Source organism: Schistocerca gregaria, chromosome 3 (assembly GCF_023897955.1).
Source record: "Schistocerca gregaria isolate iqSchGreg1 chromosome 3, iqSchGreg1.2, whole genome shotgun sequence".
Taxonomy (NCBI): Eukaryota; Metazoa; Arthropoda; class Insecta; order Orthoptera; family Acrididae; genus Schistocerca; species Schistocerca gregaria.
In genome coordinates this window covers 641,993,609-642,012,197 of record NC_064922.1, presented here as the reverse complement: position 1 = coordinate 642,012,197, position 18,589 = coordinate 641,993,609, and the positions used below count along the sequence as shown (strand labels likewise).

Genomic DNA, 18,589 nt, shown 5'->3' with positions numbered 1-18,589 from the left:
GTTGCGTCACTGGATGCCGTGTGGAGGGGCTTGCGGTCAGCTCACCGCTCTCCAGGCCTTTGGCAGTTTTCATGACCTGGCGGCGCTACTACTGGATCAAGTGCTTCTTCAACTGACACCACTAAGCTGAATGCACCTCTTTGCAGAAGAGTTCCTGGCAGTAGCGGCAATCGAACCCGGGTCCTTCGCAAGGAAGTCAGCCGTGGTGACTCCTTACGAGGGGAACATGGCAATTGCCATCACTAGATTTCTCAGGAACTTCGCTCAGTGGAAAGTCAAAATAAGCGAATCCATGTCTCACCTCACCTATAGATACTCGGTCGTTTCTGAGAAACAGACGATCAATTTATCGACGTAATTTAGATGTCTCTTAGCACTCGGTAATATCAGCAGAAATGGTGGCTTGTCCGAAAGAACAAACGCTACACATTCATGCACAACTGAAATGCTTCGATGGGCTACTAATCCCCAGCCTTTAGTGCTGATGTACTTTTGCGTTCAACTTCCAGCGAGCACAGAGGACGTGGACGGGGACTGCGTGCAAGCGGTGGCACTACGTGAGAGTGTGAGTCGCCTGAGGATCTTGCCGAGATAGACCGCACATTTGCAGTTAACACTGCACCTGGATGGCGCAGTGGGTAAAGCAAACGCGTGGTAGGAAAGAAATCCTGGGTTCGATTCCCGCACCAGCACACTCATTGCCGCCGATTTTCCATAAAGTTCTGGTGTAGCTCATACCATCAGTTCCTTCCCATTACTTTCCTTTCCTTTTCCTTTCCAGTTTACATGATAATATACGAGCAATAATGTGGTTTTGATCACAGGACGCAAAACCGTGAAGTCGCGAAGCTTGCACTTTGCCAACGCTGCGTTTGACCTATTTACTTGGTAAAAGGCGCACAAAGTATCCCGAAAACTTTGGCCACCATTCTCTCAGAAACGATTGAGTATCTAATGATAAGCAGAGACACGTATTTGTTTGTTTCCTCTCCCACTGAGCGAACTTTCTGGGAAATCTGGCTACAGTACTTGCCGTGTTCTCCTCATCAGCTATGCAGGCAGATAAATTGATCATTTTCTAAGAAAGAATAGAGTGGGTCGCAGGGCAATTTTCTGACTAGAAACTCCTTAAAGCATGCAACTAAATCTCAAAGAAAGAATTTTTGCCATAATAATATTAATTCAGCAAAACAAAATGAGTTCATCGTTTATAGATATAAATACAAAAGTCTGGGGAGGAGTCAACCTTTCTATGTGGATGTCAGACTCACATACAAGACCTGTTGAAAGGAATGCGTAGCACACATAACACATAATATGGTTCTTGGATAACAGAGCAAAGACGTAGGTGACGATGAGTAGTACAAAATCGACTGACGACTTGCTTGACATCAAAACTGGGAACGACACAGTTGTGGAAGAACTCTAGTATCTCAAAGCAAAGCAAAGCAAAGCAAAGAAGAGGACTTGTACATGCAAAGAAAAGTAAAGTCAACAAAAGAACTTTACTGACATCGGCTATTGATATGGAACTGAGGAAGAAGTCCCGGAAAGTGTGTCTGGAGCTCAACATCGTGTGGAAAAAAAATGTGGACCACCTGATCCGGAGAAGAAAAATATAGAAGCAACTGAAATGCGATGTCATCGAATAACGTATGTGATTAAGTGGCAGTAAACTACGAAATAAAGTACTAGAATCAATAGGCGAGGACAGTAGTCTGTGGAAGACAGTTATCAGAAGAAAGGACAAGACTAATGGGATACTGCTACGGCAGTAAGGAATAGTTAATTTGGTAGAGGCCATGAGTGCAATTTGCAAACCAGATATATAGGATATGATCATTTAATAGAGGTGAAAAAAAAATCGCATGATAAGAAAATGTGACACTGTATCGAACCACTCGAAACTTGACTTCAGAGAAAAATAAATAGTAAAAAGTTATTTCAATATAGACGGGAGACTACGCAACTGTAGTGCTTTCAAGAGAGAAAATGCAGCTATTGACCTAATAAATAAAAATGAGAGAGCGGAGAGAAGACGATAACTATGCGCCAACAGCTCTATTTCATTGTTCAGCTGGCAGTCAGTGTGCAGCGCAGAGCTTTGTGCTCCAGGCAGCACAGAGCTGGCTGATTCTCTCGGTCACCGAGCCGTGACCTGGAGAAGGCCGAGGTCAGGCGGACGTTGCACATCTGTTGCACAGATCAGCTGCTGCAGCTACTTCACCCTAGTAATAGGAGTCGAAACTTACTACACAGGAATAGCGTGAGGCGTCAGCCCCACATGGAGATAAACTTTGTCTCCTTATTAGCTAATCAGCGGCGGGACAACGTGCAGTCGAGTATCTATTTTGGAGAAAATATTTTAAGACGTGTTGCTTCAATGTTACTTATGGAATTTTGCTAGGCTTAAGGAAAAGCGCATGGGTTTGCACATTATAGATACCGAAGTAACATCGTACGTAAGTAAGAATTGCCTGAGTAGCGATTAAGCATTGACAGGTTCCTAAAATTAGCAGAATCGGTATCTAGTTATTGACAATATGTTAATGTCAAAGTTCATATACTGAGTTGACATAAGTCATGAGATACCGCCTAATATGGTGTCGGACCTCCTTTCGCTTGGCTTAGTGCAGCAGCGCGACGTGACACTGGAAGTGCCCTGCATAAATATTAAGCCTTTCTGCCCATACTTGCGAAAGCGTTCCGGTGCAGAAATTTGTCCACGAACTGGCCTCTCGATTATGTCCCATAAGTGTTCGACGGTATTCACGTCGGGCGATTTGGGTGGCCAAATAACTCACTCAAATTGTCCAGAATGTTCCTGAAACCAACAGCCGACACTTGTGGCCCGGTGACATGGCAGGGTTGTATGGGAGCATGACGTGCATAGATGGCATCGAATGGTCTCCAAGTAGCCGAACAAAAACGTTATCAAGCACTGAACGTTTCAGTTGCCCCAGAGGACCGAGCCCATTCTATGTGAACATTGCCCACACTATCATGAAGTCACAACCAGCCTGGACAGTGCCTTGTTGGCAATATGGGTCCATGGCTTCATGGATTTTACTCCAGACTTGAACCCTACCATCAGCTCTTACCAAATGAAATCTGGGCTCATCTGACCAGGCTATGGTTTTCGAGTCGTCTATGGCCGAAGCGTATGGTCACGAGCCGAGGAGAGGCGCTGCACGCGATATCGTGCTGTCAGCAAAAGCACTCGCGTCGCTCATTTGCCACAGCCCAGTAATATTAAATTTCGCCGCAGTGTTCTAACATATACGTTCATCGTACGACCCACATTCGTCTCGGTGTTTATCTCACGCAGTGCGATTGTCTTTTAGAACTGACAACTCTCCCCAAACGCCGATGCCCTTGTTTGTTAAGTGAAGCCCGTTGGCCGCTGCGTTGTCCATGGTGAGAGGTAATTCCTTAAATTTAGTACTCTCGGTACCCTCTTGACACTTTGACTCTCGGAATACTGAATTCCCTGACGATTAAGGTTTTTAACATGGCTGTCAATCAGTGACTGTTGTATAATACAAAATTTTGGAAAACGCAGCCCTCAGTCGCGAACACAATTGATTTGTAACTTAGGTTTCGGTGTCACAAGGGACACCTTTTTCGGACAAAATTAAAACTAAATGTTGCAGCATAATGGAGCAAAAAATACGAAAGCTGCGGTCATACCTGACAGCGTCAGATAGTCAGAATTAAAATAAAATGCAACAGAGGTGCGAGCCACTAGGGGGCTGCCATGTGTCCTCTGCTACAGTGTGACTGCTGTGTTGACTGTAACAGAGGACACATGGGAGCCCCTAGTGGCTTGCACCTCTGTTGCATTTTATTTTAATCCTGACTATCTGACGCTGTCAGGTATGACCGCAGCTTTTGTATTTTTTTTTTATACATTATGCTGTAACATTTAGTTTTAATTTTGTCCGAAGAAGGTGTCGCTTATGACACCGAAACCTAGGTTACAAATCAATTGCGTTCGCGACTGAGGGCTGTGTTTTTTCAAAATTTTGTTCCCTAAACATTTCTCAAATAGAATTTCACATGCCTATAGCTCCAACTACCATTCCGCCTGCAAAGCCTGTTAATTCTCGTCGTGCGGTCATCATCACAGTCGGTTCTGCGATCATGTAGGGGGCCGGCCGCGGTGGTCTCGCGGTTCTAGGCACACAGTCCGGAACCGCGCGACTGCTACGGTCGCAGGTTCGAATCCTGCCTCGGGCATGGATGTGTGTGATGTCCTTAGGTTAGCTAGGTTTAATTAGTTCTAAGTTCTAGGCGACTGATGACCACAGATGTTAAGTCGCATAGTGCTCAGAGCCATTTGAACCATTTGATCATGTAGGCTGCAGATTCCTCGACTTGTGCCAAATGGTGGTTGGGTTTCGGGTTCCGCTGAACAGGTCAGGTGTCCACTATACGCAGGAGGCTGCTACACGAGTATCAGGGACTGTGTGGCGTGGACTTAGGAAAAACGTAGATACAGGAATGGTCGGTATAACAGTTGTACATAGTCGTAGCTGTGTTATGAAAGGACCCGTGCCAAAAGCGACAGTAGAAAACGCTGATGGTCAAATCATTATAGGCACTGAAAGCTGGCTGAAGCCGGATATAAGCTCAGCCGAAATTTTTGCCAAGAACCTAACGGTGTTCCGAAAAGGTAGGCTAAACACGGTTGGCGGTTGCGTGTTTGTTGCTGTTTGAAGTAGTTTATCTTGTCGCGAAATTGAAGTAGACACTTCCTGTGAGTTAGTATGGGCAGAGATCATTGTTTGCAACCGGAATAAAGTAATAATAGGATCCTTTTACCGACCTCCCAATTCAGATGACACAGTTGCTGAAAGGTTGAAAGAAAACATGAGTCTGATTTCAAACACGTACCCGACTCATAGGATTAAAGTTGGTGGTACTTTAATTTACCATCGATATGTTGGTGAAAGTACATGTTTAATTCCGGCCCGGGTTCCCGGGTTCGATTCCCGGCGGAGTCGGGGATTTTCTCTACCTCGTGATGACATGGTGTTGTGTGCCGACCTTAGGTTAGTTAGGTTTAAGTAGCTGTAAGTTCTAGGGGACTGATGACCATAGATGTTAAGCGCCATAGTGCTCAGAGCCATTTGAACCATTTCAATTCCGGAGATAGGCAAAAAATATCATCCGAAATTGTGCTAATGGCATTCTCCGAAAATTATTTGCTAGCAGTTAGTTAATCAGCCCACGCAAATAGTAATCGGTTGTGAAAACACACTTGACCTCTTAGCAACAAATAATCCTGAGTTAAAAACGAGCTTCAAAACCGATTCAGGGATTAGTGAACACAGGGTTGTTGTAGTGAGACAATATTGTAATCCCTAAATTCTCCAAAGTTAAACGAAAACTATACCTATTCAACGTGAGAACTTCCTGAGAGACAATCTCCACTCTTTACAAACTAATAATATAAGTGCAAACCAGATGAGACTATAATTCAAAGAAATAGTATCGGCAGCAATTGATAGATTTATACCAAATAATTTAACAAACGACGGAACTGATCTTCCTTTGTACACAAAACTGGTCAGAACACTGTTGCAGAAACAACGAAACAAACATGGCAAATTCAAACAGACCCAAAATCCCCAAGTTTGGTGATCTCTTACAGAAGCTCGAAATTTAGCGCGGACTTTAATGCGAGAGGCTTATAATAATTTCCACAACGATTTTTTTCTCGAAACCTGGCAGAAAATGTGAATTATGTTAGCGGCAGGAAACAATCAATGCCTTCTCAGCACAACAGCAATGGATATATTATCGAAGACAGTGCTGCCAAAAAAGACTTACTAAACACATCCTTCCGAAATGCCTTCACAAAAGAAGACGAAGTAAATGTTCCAGAATTCGAATCAAGAACAGCTGGCAACATGAGTAACGTAGCAGTGAAGCAACTTAAATCACTTAATAAAAGCAAGTTTTCTGGTCCAGACTATATACCAATTAGGTTCCTTTCAGAGTACGGTGATGCATTACCTCCATACTTAACAATTACTTACAACCGTCCGCTCGACGAAGGATCCTTACACAAAGACTGGAAAGTTGCACAGGTCACACCAATATTGAAGAACGGTAGTAGGAGTAATCCACTTAATTACAGGTCCATATCGTTAACGTCGGTATGCAGCAGGATTTTGGAACATTCATTGTGTTCGAACATTATGAATTACCTTGAAGAAAACGGACTATTGACACACAGTCAACATGGTTTTAGAAAATATCATTCTTGTGAAACACAACTAGCTCTTTATTCGCATGAAGTGTTGAGTGCTATTGACGAGGGATTTCAGATCGATTCCACATATCTGGATTTCTGGAAGGCTTTTGACACTATACTACACAAGCGGATCTAGTGAAATTGTGTGTTTATGGAATACCGTCTAAATTGTGTGCCTGGATTTGTGATTTCTTGTCAGAGAGGTCACAGTTCGTGGTAACTGACGGAAAATCATCGAGTAAAACAGAAGTGATTTCTTGCGATCCCCAAGGTAGTGTTATAGGCCCTTTGCTATTCCTTATCTATATAAACGATTTGGGAGACAATCTGAGCAGCCGTCTTACATTGTTTGCAGATGATGCTGTAGTTTATCAGCTAATAAACTCATCAGAAGATAAAAAATTACGGAAACATGATACAGAATATATATATGAATGGTGCGAAAATTGGCAGTTGACTATAAATAAAGAAAATTGTGACGTCATTCTCGTGAGTGGTAAAAGGAATTCGTTAAACTTCGGTTACACGATAAATCAGTCTAATCTAAAGGCAGCAAATTCAACTAAATACCTAGGAATTAAAATTACGAACAACTTAAATTGGAAGGAACACACAGAAAATGTTGTGGGAAGGCCAACCAAAAACTCCGTTTCATGGGCAGGACACTTAGAAAATGTAACAGATGTGTTAAGGAGACTGCCTACACAAGGCTTGTCCGTCCTCTTTTGGAATACTGCTGCGCGTTGTGGGATCCTTACCAGATAGGACTGAAGGAGTAAATCGAAAAAGTTCGAAGAAGGGCAGCACGTTTTGTATTATCGCGAAATATGGGAGAGAGTGTCACAGAAATGATACTGGATTTGGGATGGACATATTTAAAAGAAAGGCGTTTATCGTTGCGACGGAATCTTTCCGCGAAATTCCAATCACCAACTTTCTCCTCCGAATGCGAAAATATTTTGTTGACACCGATCTACATAGGGAGAAACGATCACCACGATAAAATAAACGAAATCAGAGCTCGTACTGAAAGATATAGATGTTCGTTCTTTCCGCACGCTGTACGAGAAGGTGGTTCAATGAACCCTCTGCCAGGCACTTAAATGTGATTTGCAGAGTATCCATGTAGATGTAGATGTAGATGCAGATGTAAAGCTTTTCAATGAATCACAACTGACAAATGACAGCTCCACGAAAGCATCTTTTTATAACTTCTGTACGCGATTCAACCGTCATCCGCATTGTTCATATCACTATCCCATGACTTGTGTCGTCTCACTGTAAGTGATGCTGCTTCGCTGTCCGGGAAAGTTGATAAGGAGGTATGGCACTCCAGAAAACTTATAGTCTTTCAGTTACGAAATATTAAACCTGAAACTGGGGTGAATGTATCCAGGTCCCCACGCGCTGCTCAGAAATCTGGCACTCATAAAATTTCAAAGTTCTGAAACGACGCGGTTGCCTTGCCATCGAGCAACTCACAACTTCTTACAAATTTGTATTAAATAGTTCTTTTTAATACCATTACCTACTGTAAAAATCCGCTCCTCATGCTCGTTACTTTCGGACCCTACATAACATTCTCACGTACTGTACTAGATATTAATGAAAACATGGTATGATGCTATCATGCACATCTGCTAAAAATATGTCACATTAATATTACTGTATACATATGTAGAGGATATCAGATCACATTTTGTTTTTGCGTTGTCTATGTGATGCTGTTACTTTTTATGTAGTACTCACCAAATCTGAAATAAGGTCAATTTAGTTGGAGGTTGTCAAGACGTTGTTAATTGTTAGTGGCTATTTTTTTCACTTTATAAAAATTTCTGCAGGCTGAAATATACTGCAACATTGAATTAAAGACAGTGGTGACCTCAGTAAAATATTTATTGACAATGCCAACAGGTTTTCAGTCAAAAAGTGACCATCTTGAGACAATATTACACTATGATGGAAGGTGTTGGCGGTGAACGAAGCAATTGTCGTGGATCCCCATATGTCAGCCACTAACGTTTCGCTAATGTAACTTCTTTTTGTTATACATTTCGAATAATGGAGTAGAAATGTATGTGATGAGATAACGCCGCTTTCGCATACCAGTACTTCCCTCAATGTGGACTCACGAAACTGATGTTCCGACTATGTCCTCTCCGAGAAGATGCTGAGCACATATTGAGCTATTTTTGGTAGGTTTCCATTATTTCTTTCTCAAATCGTTCACCATGTCATGTTTCCGAATTGTGCTGATACGAAATCTAAAGCCTGATGACAGAAACAAAACCATTTCAATAAAAGTAAATAGGACAACCAAAATCCATGTATATAAAAGAAGTATCGTTTGAACACTTCCAGTTACGAATGAAATTAAATTCCTTTAGACTATAATCAGAACTATTAATACACTGCTAAATGACGCAAGCTGGCATTTTGGATAAAGTGATTCCACCAAAAGCTAATATTTGAGGCACATGACAAGGTGAACATCCGCTGCTAGTCTCTCACGTAACGACAACTCCTTTTACTACACCTTCGTGGTTATGATACGAATTTCGTAATAAAATGTTTATTTTTCGCATTTTTGTGGTATGGAACAATTTTAGTTTTATGACAATCCTTGTAAAAGGGTTGATAAAAATAGTGATATCAGCCAGAGAGAACAACGGGAGAGAGAGTGCCGCACCGATTACGTTTATGTGTACAGAGCGTAGCCGGTCCGGTTTACGTTGGAAGAAAACATTCGCAGGATAATGCTGAACACTTACCTTCCGAATACGGAGTCGACTGAGTATTCAGTGGGACATAGTGAAAAATGTTTAACTGTTTCGAGTAAAAGGAATTTCTTTATTTCCGTCTACGATCACACCATGTTATGTCCTTAGAGTACCAGTTTGGGTCAGCAATGATCATCTTCAGATCTGCCGCAAAACGTGGGAGAAACACAATTACAACAGCTTAAAACAATAAAATGGGCCATAATGAAAAGTATTATTAACATACATGGGGAAATAATGCGCTTTAACTACGACGAGGCACGCTTGTTTTAAAAACGTGTTCTAATATAATGCAGTAATAGTGTCATCGTCGAAAGATAAACACAAAATCAGCTCAGCTTCATCATACACAAATGTAATGTACATTCTAGAGTCACTTTGTTAACAGCGATACTGTTAAAAAATATAAAAAGAAAACCTACAGTTGCCACAAAATGTTCGTGTAGAAAACTCGTCAAATGTTGCTACTGTGGGCGTTCACATATTCTTCTATCACATAATTGTGCGATATGGAATAAAAAGAAGAATACAATCGGAGAAGCCAGCAGTGGGATTACCAGTTGTGTAAATCATAGCAGTAATAAAATGCAACCAATTAAAACACAACCGAAGCTAGACCGTTGAAAAGGAAATAGTTAAGTGACAATAATTCTGATACGCTCTTGTGGCGAATTTTAGTTAAAAATATAATGAAATACATAAGGACAAGCTGATGGAGTTCACAGGATAATACAAAAATAATTAAATAAATAGGGAAAGAAGTCAAATGAAGGACAACAGACAGTAGTACGTAATCAGCGGCCTCTGTTGGCGAGCTCGCCAGAATGCCACATATGCAAGAAAAGGTCACAGGAACTTAAACCGACACGCCGTTCCAAGAAAATAGTGATTAAAACCACATATCAGTCAATTAACAAGTTTATCTAGTTACTGAAGTATATTATATGAACAGAGAAAGGACAAGAAAACACAAAAGTGACAGGCTCAACGGAAGAAAACGAAATAAATATATAAGCACATTATAATAGGTAAAGATAAAGGCAAGATATTTATAAGAGAGACACGCAGAAATTTGAACAGAACACTGTCAATCAACAGAAAGTAGTCATTGTACAAAAAATCACTCTGGTCATTCAGCACTTCATCGCTTTCTAAACAAAACCGCGTAGACAGTGAATAAACAATCGCTCTACTTAATGAGCACTTCATTGGATAATGTTTTTTCGCTTTCTAAATTTCGAGCTCTTCTGTCGAGAGTACGGTCTTTTTGCACCCCTTGGAGAACACCAATATTATTGTCAATGCTCCGTGTAGGACGACCAGCTTATGATAAATGCAATCCAAAAGCAGGTTTGTAAAGAAGCTGTGAATGCTCCTTAAACCTTACGCTAAAAGAGGACCGGCGTGACCTGCATAATATTTATCGCTGTTGTTACAATCAATTCTGTTCCCTGCAGAGCCACCAAATTTCTCGTACGCCTTTTTCAGTTTATGTTTCGCTCGCAGTTTTAGGGTGCTGTTTTAAGTAATAGGAGCCTCGGGGAGTGCGGCAAATTGAATTTAAAATGAACACCCGAGTGAGCAGTGATTGTTGTCTGCGGGACTAAATTGACCACTGTGGCGTGAGTTGCAAAACTTACGTATTCTAGAATTTGTCATTTTCAATTTAATGAGGTTTCACGCCCTTAGGAAATTAACAGTCGCTATAAAAAACAATTGCCCAGTATTCAACTTTTGAAAGTTATGCACCATACTTTGAATTAGCGAATGTTTTCATTTTCAAAAGCGAACGAAATTCACAGTCTGTTAGTTCAAGTGATTTTAGAAAACTTTCAAATCCTGCGTTTTTGAAACAGATTGCTGCAATGAGCTGAAACGTATTTTCGTCGTGCGTGTACGACGTTCGATCTGTATAGTCGCTTTCAAGTAGCCTGTACGTAAAGAAAGTAGACGATGCAATATAACATTACCACCAAGTCTATCCTGTAGCAGACAAGAGGATATAACAGTTGCAGTGTACAACTGACGGGTGTACTGTAATTAGGAGAGAGTCGTGCAGTATCGGACGGATTACATTTTTTTACTTTACTGTGACAGTGGTCGTTAATAGGAATATTAATGTACTATTCTCTAAACTCAACACATATTTTAATAAGTGCAAGGCGTGATGTTTTTTATTTACAGTATTTAATTACAGCGGATGTAAAAGAACTACAATTACAAGGCTTGAACAATGTGTCCTGGAGTATCGGCGATTGTCTTCTCTGTGATAATATCGGTTGTTAATAGTACGTTGCACTGATATATATCGATTAATAATAGAGCGCTTGAGCATGAGAATTTATTGTTACTATTTCAGTTCAGTTCACCATTGTTTACTTAACTGTTTTATAGAGAACACAAATACTGCACATAATATTCTCCAACATGTGGCCAGCCTCTATATTTGGTGCACAGCATCCAGATTTCTTCAAATGACTTCAGATAAATAATGCACCTTTTGGTCTATACTGCTGACCTATAATTTCAAGTAAGTTCCAGTTCTCTTCGCCCTTTTGTAATGGGCTTTCCCTGACCATCATTTCTTTGTTTACTTTATTTTGGACTACCGGACTTAAGTTCAGCTTTTTCCAACTATCTTTCAGATTATTTTTTTCTGATTTTACTCTCTTCTCTTCAGTGGCAATAATTTTCTTTTCTAATTTTTGAAACGCTTCAGTCGCCTCCATAGCGGTCTTTTGTTAAACGTTACTTTTCTCACAATCGGTTTCACACACTCTTCATTCCATTTTCCTATTACTTTTTTATCATTTTATCTGAAAGAAAGTAGGAAGAAGGACATGCAATTTAAAAATTGAATGTATTTCTGTTCTATACGGAAAGACACACAGGTGGTCGATACTGCACTACAAATAGGCAGTAGTCATATTGTACATTCTTTTACAGAAATTATCATTAAACGTTTGAAATATGACAGTCCTTACGTAACGTAGATAACCGAAATACAGGAACGAAATCAATCGCTTACCTTAAAAATGGTTACCACAGGAGTCAAAACATCGTCCTTGCGCTAAGAGCTACAGCAAAATGTTCAAGCACTCAGAGCAGACAAAGTACAGAAGATAGGAAGAAGATACCCGACGAAGATATCCGACTCCAGTTCACATGGATACACGAGTTTGCTTCTGCTTACTGTACACTGCTCCAGGTTTTTTTTTTTTTTTTTTAAGTTGGAAGGGAAATCCCCGTATTGCGCCTCTCTACCCCACGCCGCCGCCACCGCCCAGCTGCGCACAACATCGCACATTTCCCACGCACGTTCGAGCAAATTCACAGAGAGGAACTAGAAAGCAGTTCTAATCAATTTCAATGAAGTTTCATTTTTTGCTGAGAAACTTTATCAAATATGCGTCCTTGAAAAAACGTATTTTGTAGTAACTGGTTTCAAAATTTCATGTTGATATTGTTTGCCATATTATTATTTCTTTACCACTACTGTTTTCTAACTTCACCTCTTGTTCATATTGATTGCGACTGTAAGTATATTTACGTAATATATGGGTGATATATTTTAACATATGTGTATGCAGTGATTTTTTAGGTAACTTTGCTCATTTAAATGTTGTTTTTGGTAAAATGTGCGAACTGTGACATCCGCTATTAGTTCTTGAGCTCTGAACAGTCAGAATATAGCAGGTCGTTTCGAATTGGTTCAAGATATAACCAAATCAGAAATTTTAACTCTACACGATGAAGGAACTTAAACTTACGTTCTAGAACTCCTCATACTGTAGCAGTCTCGAAGTCGTAAGTGAAATAACTTCCTTTTGTAGCTACCTTTGGGTGACAATTTTCTTTATTTTATATTGTTTTGGCCCTTTCTTTACTAAATTCGAATGTGATGTTTGCAGTAACTGTGGTAGAAAAAATTATTCTTTCAGCTCTTAAATCACTAAATTATTTATTTTTAGAGGTGTGACGTAAAGCTACGTAAGAGACATTTTCAAAATTAGAATTTTTTATTTGTGCATTCCAGTTATGTCACTGGAAAAAATTTAGTCACTTGATGTTCATTATGTCAACTTTATTTACGTGTTTTGAAAGAATTCATCTGCGGAACATCGAAGGAGGTAAGGGGCGTCATACACACCGGTATAGCGTCATGTACGAATAACCAACTTCAGAGAACAACCTAATTATTTGTAAGGTACAGCGCTTAGAATCTCAGTAAGTTTGCATGGAACAGAACCTACTAGAGTTGCAATTACACTACCTGCCAGAGATAGTTATATGCCATTGATCGCTCTCTGGCGTGGATGCAGACAATGTATCCTCTCCTGAGGCAACTTCGTCCATGACTGTCGAAACTGGTTCTTTATATTATGAATCCTTGGGCTGGAACAGAGATGGATTCAGAGGTGATCGCAAACATGTTCTACTGCGGACAGATCTAGGAATCCTGCTGGCCACAGACTTGTGTCAACATCATGTATACAGCTCATAGAAATAGGTTCCAGGCATGGACAAGCATTTTCCTGTTGGAAAATAACCTTTCGCATGAGAGGTAACACATGAGGACACAAGAGGTCTGTGACCTACCATCGTCCGGTCAGTTTTTCGTCAAGCAAAATCAGCCATGACATGAAGCCACAGCTCCCCACATGAAGACGCTGCTCCTCTACTATACGCTGGAAAAACGAGACCTCTGCCCAGGGCTCCGCCACTGTGGTGGTGAAGATCCGTGATTCTCGCTGAACACAATGCATCGCCATTCACCAGTAATCCATGCTTCCCTGTGACATACCCCTCCAGTACAGACTCCACCGTGTTGTAGTGTTAGTGTCAGCCTATTCATGGGGCGGTAACTCCCTACTTCAGCTGCCGTTAGTCTTCGGCTAACGGTGTAGATTGAAACAGGCTGTTGCATGGCGTCCATTACTCGTTGTCGGACACCAAGTGCAGATGTGAGGATGATATATTTGGCTCACAGTCAGTTGTGGTCAGTAGTGGTCGATCCGTACATTCACAACGTGTATGTACGCTGTCGCTTTCCCGTACAGTCAACATGAGGTAACTCTCACATCCGAATGCAACACATTTACGTTGCACGGTTCAAATTGCTGGCCAAATGGAGCCTCAAAACTAAGTCCCTTTCAAACTCTGTCGTTTGCTGATGATACGGTCTCACACGCCCCTAAGGGTCTTTCACAATGATCAATCAACATTTGACGCTATTTATGATCCTTATATACTCTACGAGTCCTGGTAATAACACTAAACATTAAGAACAGTAACGCTCTTTCAAGGCCATTCCAACTGTCATAGAGAATAACAACTCCAACCATTTACATACCTGCTGATGTTGTATACAATATGAAGTCTGGATGACATCCGAACATGGCTCCTTGGCACTTTACTTCTTTGTCAAGCAGAGTATCACGTACTGCCGGTAGAAACTTTCATAGCTGTTGTTAGGGGCCGTTTTCACTGACATCTTTTGATGTAAATTAAGTGCTGAATGATTCATAACCTACTTAGTGGTTCAGTTTTTTGTAGACCAATGCAGACTATGTCACCAGAGTGTTTGCAGGCTGTTGCATCGGTAACAGCAGTTGGAAAGCAACTGAACAATGATAAATCCCAAACACATTTATTAAAAATGATTTTGGGTTCTTCCTAGCGCACCAATGTTACTTGCCCTTCCTCCACCAAATATTTTTTTATGAGACTGGTTAATGATGAAAGTCTACGGGCAGAAAGTACAAACAAGATTTTTGTCTTAAAAATTACTTCTATACACTCAAGGAAGAATTAAGAGCCGTTTCGAACATCACTACGATATCTGCCGATACGATCTTCATAATATATCGGTGATAACGTTTCTAAACGTACATTTTAAAAGAAGCAACGGTCTGTTAGGTAACAGCTACAAGACCCACTTCCAGCTTGATGGATTGAGACAGCATTATCTCAGAAAAGTTAACGATCTATCGTTTGTGAGGTGCTTTCCTTCCAGCGCTGTTCATAATATCAGTTCTTAAAGAATATTCTTATACTGACTACAATTCATAAACAGCATGATAATTGTATTATGTCCTCCTGTCTAAACCTCTTCGGTAACCCTTTCATCTACCTGTTTATCAGAAAATAAAACTGTCTTTACGTGTTGCACTCCTAAGGGCGCTATGGGAGTGCTCTTGGATCCGTTTCCGCAGGATGTTATGTATATATCATTTTAACTGTACTTTGAAAATCTAATAAATGCGTTCTTTGATGAGTCAACTACCTCTGTCTCCATAACCTCTGAGGATGCTAGGACAAGAAACGTTGGTCACCAAAATATGCCTTAAACCACGCTCTGATTCCCGGGATATCCAAGCCATCAGAGATTAAACGCTGGTCGTGAAATCGTATATTGTATGAACGTGGAACTGTCAGTGTAAAATAAATAGTAACTTCTTCCTTTTATAATTCAAATCATTCGACTAATTCATACCTAATGGGTAAGAAAGTGAGTTTACAACTACGTGTACCTTACTGGACTTTTTCCCCTGTTGCCTAATCACGAACCATTACAACTTTTTATTCTTCTTCTCCTTATATTCTATGTCAAGCTATGTATACGTTACAGCGTCTGTTTCTTGTTGAGACTGTTGTAAAACCTGTAGACAGATTCTTGACAGACTTACGGCCTTTCCAATAAACAGGTGAGATTACTTTCCTTAGCGAATCTGCTTCGCAATGCAGCGACATGTATCCTGTACCAACGTTTTCAGTTCGATCATATGGCGCCCTTTTTGTTTCAACAAAACACAATACCATCTCATATACATTGTCACAATGGTCCTTTATAGCTCACTAGATATGACATGAATTTTAGCAGCGCGATAACGTCGACATGTTGCAACGGTGTTTCGGCTGACAGCTGTTCATCCATATTCAGGTGAGTGTTATCTTATCTAAAATGGTCATTCTGATGGAGTTGATTGAAGTCTGAGTGCGCTAGGGTCCCACTCAATTCAAATAACTGCGGTTTGTGCTCTACTTTAAAGGCGAAGGAAATTTTGTTTCATGTTTCCGCTGCGTGTTATGCTTTCCACACACAGCTGCGAATATCGAGCTGTTTTTCTGTTGCTAAAGTAACTTTCGTGTTTCTTGATTTCCCTTGTGTACGATCAATAATGACATATTTTCAACAAGACTGTATAAAGGCAGCAGTTGTTATTCTCTAAGAATAACAAGAGTTTGTATATCAAAATTCTTTCTGTATCAGTACTATTTTATGAATTGTACTCTAAGTGACCGTGGGCTGTAGTTGCTGACTTTCAGTCGATGCATTTGGTGAAGCATTTTCATGCGTTAATTAAAATTAGTAATACGGGTTCTAAAAATACCCATTATTTTCGTAGTTTTTTATGTAGAAATCATGTATGGCCACATTACATTATTCAGTGTGACACGTCCCCTTAGAAAAATTAATGTATGACTGTGCTGATAAACATCTTACGTTATCTGATTTTGAAACAGCTGAGCAAAACTGAACGTAGTGAGACATTCACTAAAGTGACACACAATATTTTTAGCGCAACGCTATCTGACTTTCAGTAATCCCTACAAGAGAATGACCCTGACTAACAATAACCTCTACCTTTCAGGAATTCTTACCTCACAAAAATCTTCGTTACTCGAACTACTGCAATACAGAGAGCGCCAATACTGCCAGCTAAATAAAAGATACTAACTACTGAAGGCACTAACTACTGATAGGCATAGTTCGCCAATGAAAGATTTTGACAGGAAACATACAATGTATTTACCTTAATAGTATTCAAAAGTCATAATATATATATCATTTCATGACATCCAGTCTTACAAATTTACTCTCTCTGATGGACACACGTCCAGATCAACCGCTCTCAAAACTCCGCCATCTCTCTCCCCACATCCACCACTGCTGGCTACGCGCTGTTAACAGCCAACTGTTCAACACTACAATAGCAAATTACAACAATGCAAACCAGCCACAGACTGCACACATCAGTCAGTGATTTTCATACAGAGCACTACATGGCGTTACCAACATAAAAACCTAAACAGCCTACGTACAAGTGTACCTTAACACACACCTCCGACTGCAGTCGTCCTTACAAACACCAGTCACTGCAATTATTCATCTAATATGAGTTGTCCATTTAGGTAATGCCTTCCAGTCCGATACTAGATTCCTGTGTTCTAGAGAGATCTTATGGGAACGCATGCCAGGTTTTGTTGTTCCTGACTCTCGCCATACAATAACTATGTAAGCAAGCGCTTAAGAACGCGCAAAAGTCCTTTTCCGTAGACAATGGTAGCAGGGTCATAGACTTTTGTACACTGTTCCTGCTGTATAATTTGGAATGGGAGATGCACTACGCAGGCTCAGTTTACAGCAAGCATGACAGTAATTTAAGTAATTATGCTTCATTAGTTCCTTTATTTTCACGGAATCCATTCCCGTGAAAAATAATTTCACAGAGAACTGTCTGTGGTCTTTAGATTTTATAGAAAACAATTTAAAAATGTTCTCCTATACAATCATTTGCCAGCTAAATCGACAAATTAGTTTCTGGAGTTTGTTTGTGTGGCCATTCTCCGCAGCAAGCATATCAATACTTGTTTTGTAAAGAAAACTGCCTTTTCCTGCTGCTAGTTACTTTATTCATCCCATATACATTTCCCCTTTTTCTTTTCTAAGGCAACGTCAGGGAGATCTACAACGATACATTTTGTTAGCTTTAGAATGTTAAACAGTATACGTCGTGATGTTTTGTATAAAGTAATTACTTTCGATTAGCTGATCTGCGTTTCCTCACATCTAGTCCGGAGGTCGCACTGTCATTTTTATTACTGACATATAGTTACAACTTTGTGTTCTGGCCTTCATCACATCGTGATGTTTTGTATAAAGTAATTACTTTCGATTAGCTGATCTGCGTTTCCTCACATCTAGTCCGGAGGTCGCACTGTCATTTTTATTACTGACATATAGTTACAACTTTGTGTTCTGGCCTTCATCACACTGTTCACCGTGTTTCTCACTCTTTTCTTGGGAAAAAATTGTTCTTTTGTCACTCAATTCTACAACTTCGCCGGTCGCTGCTTTTCGCAACGTAAATATTGCGACACCATTACGTGTTTCCTCCTCTTTGGTATGTTTATCTATTTGTTGCCAACCTAACGAAGTATATGTTCGAGACTAACTTCTATTCATGATGTTTATTCCGTGTGTGTGAATGAGCGAGCGAGAGAGAGAGAAAGAGAGAGAGAGAGAGAGAGAGAGAGGGATAGAGCCGGCGAGATTTTTTTTTGTTAAAAAAAGCTTTGGTGGCAGCTGATTCGATTTTTCGTTTCAGTATTCTGTGGAGAGTTTCCCTTCTGCTTTGGTTTTCTGTATGTAGTAACTTTTTTGCATGGTTAGGAGGTGTTTTTTATTGTTGATTCTAATTATTTTCATGTCATCTTTTCTAGCGGTGGGTTTGTGGTCATTTTCTCTTAGGTGTTCTGCAAA

At 40.3% G+C, this 18,589-nt stretch overlaps 1 protein-coding gene across 1 annotated transcript in view; it reads left to right on the top strand.

Annotated features, from left to right (window-relative positions):
• The window catches only part of LOC126354851 (uncharacterized), a 36,550-nt gene that overhangs the window by 2,867 nt on the left and 15,094 nt on the right, over positions 1 to 18,589 (top strand). The gene's annotated exons all lie outside the window — the stretch shown is intronic.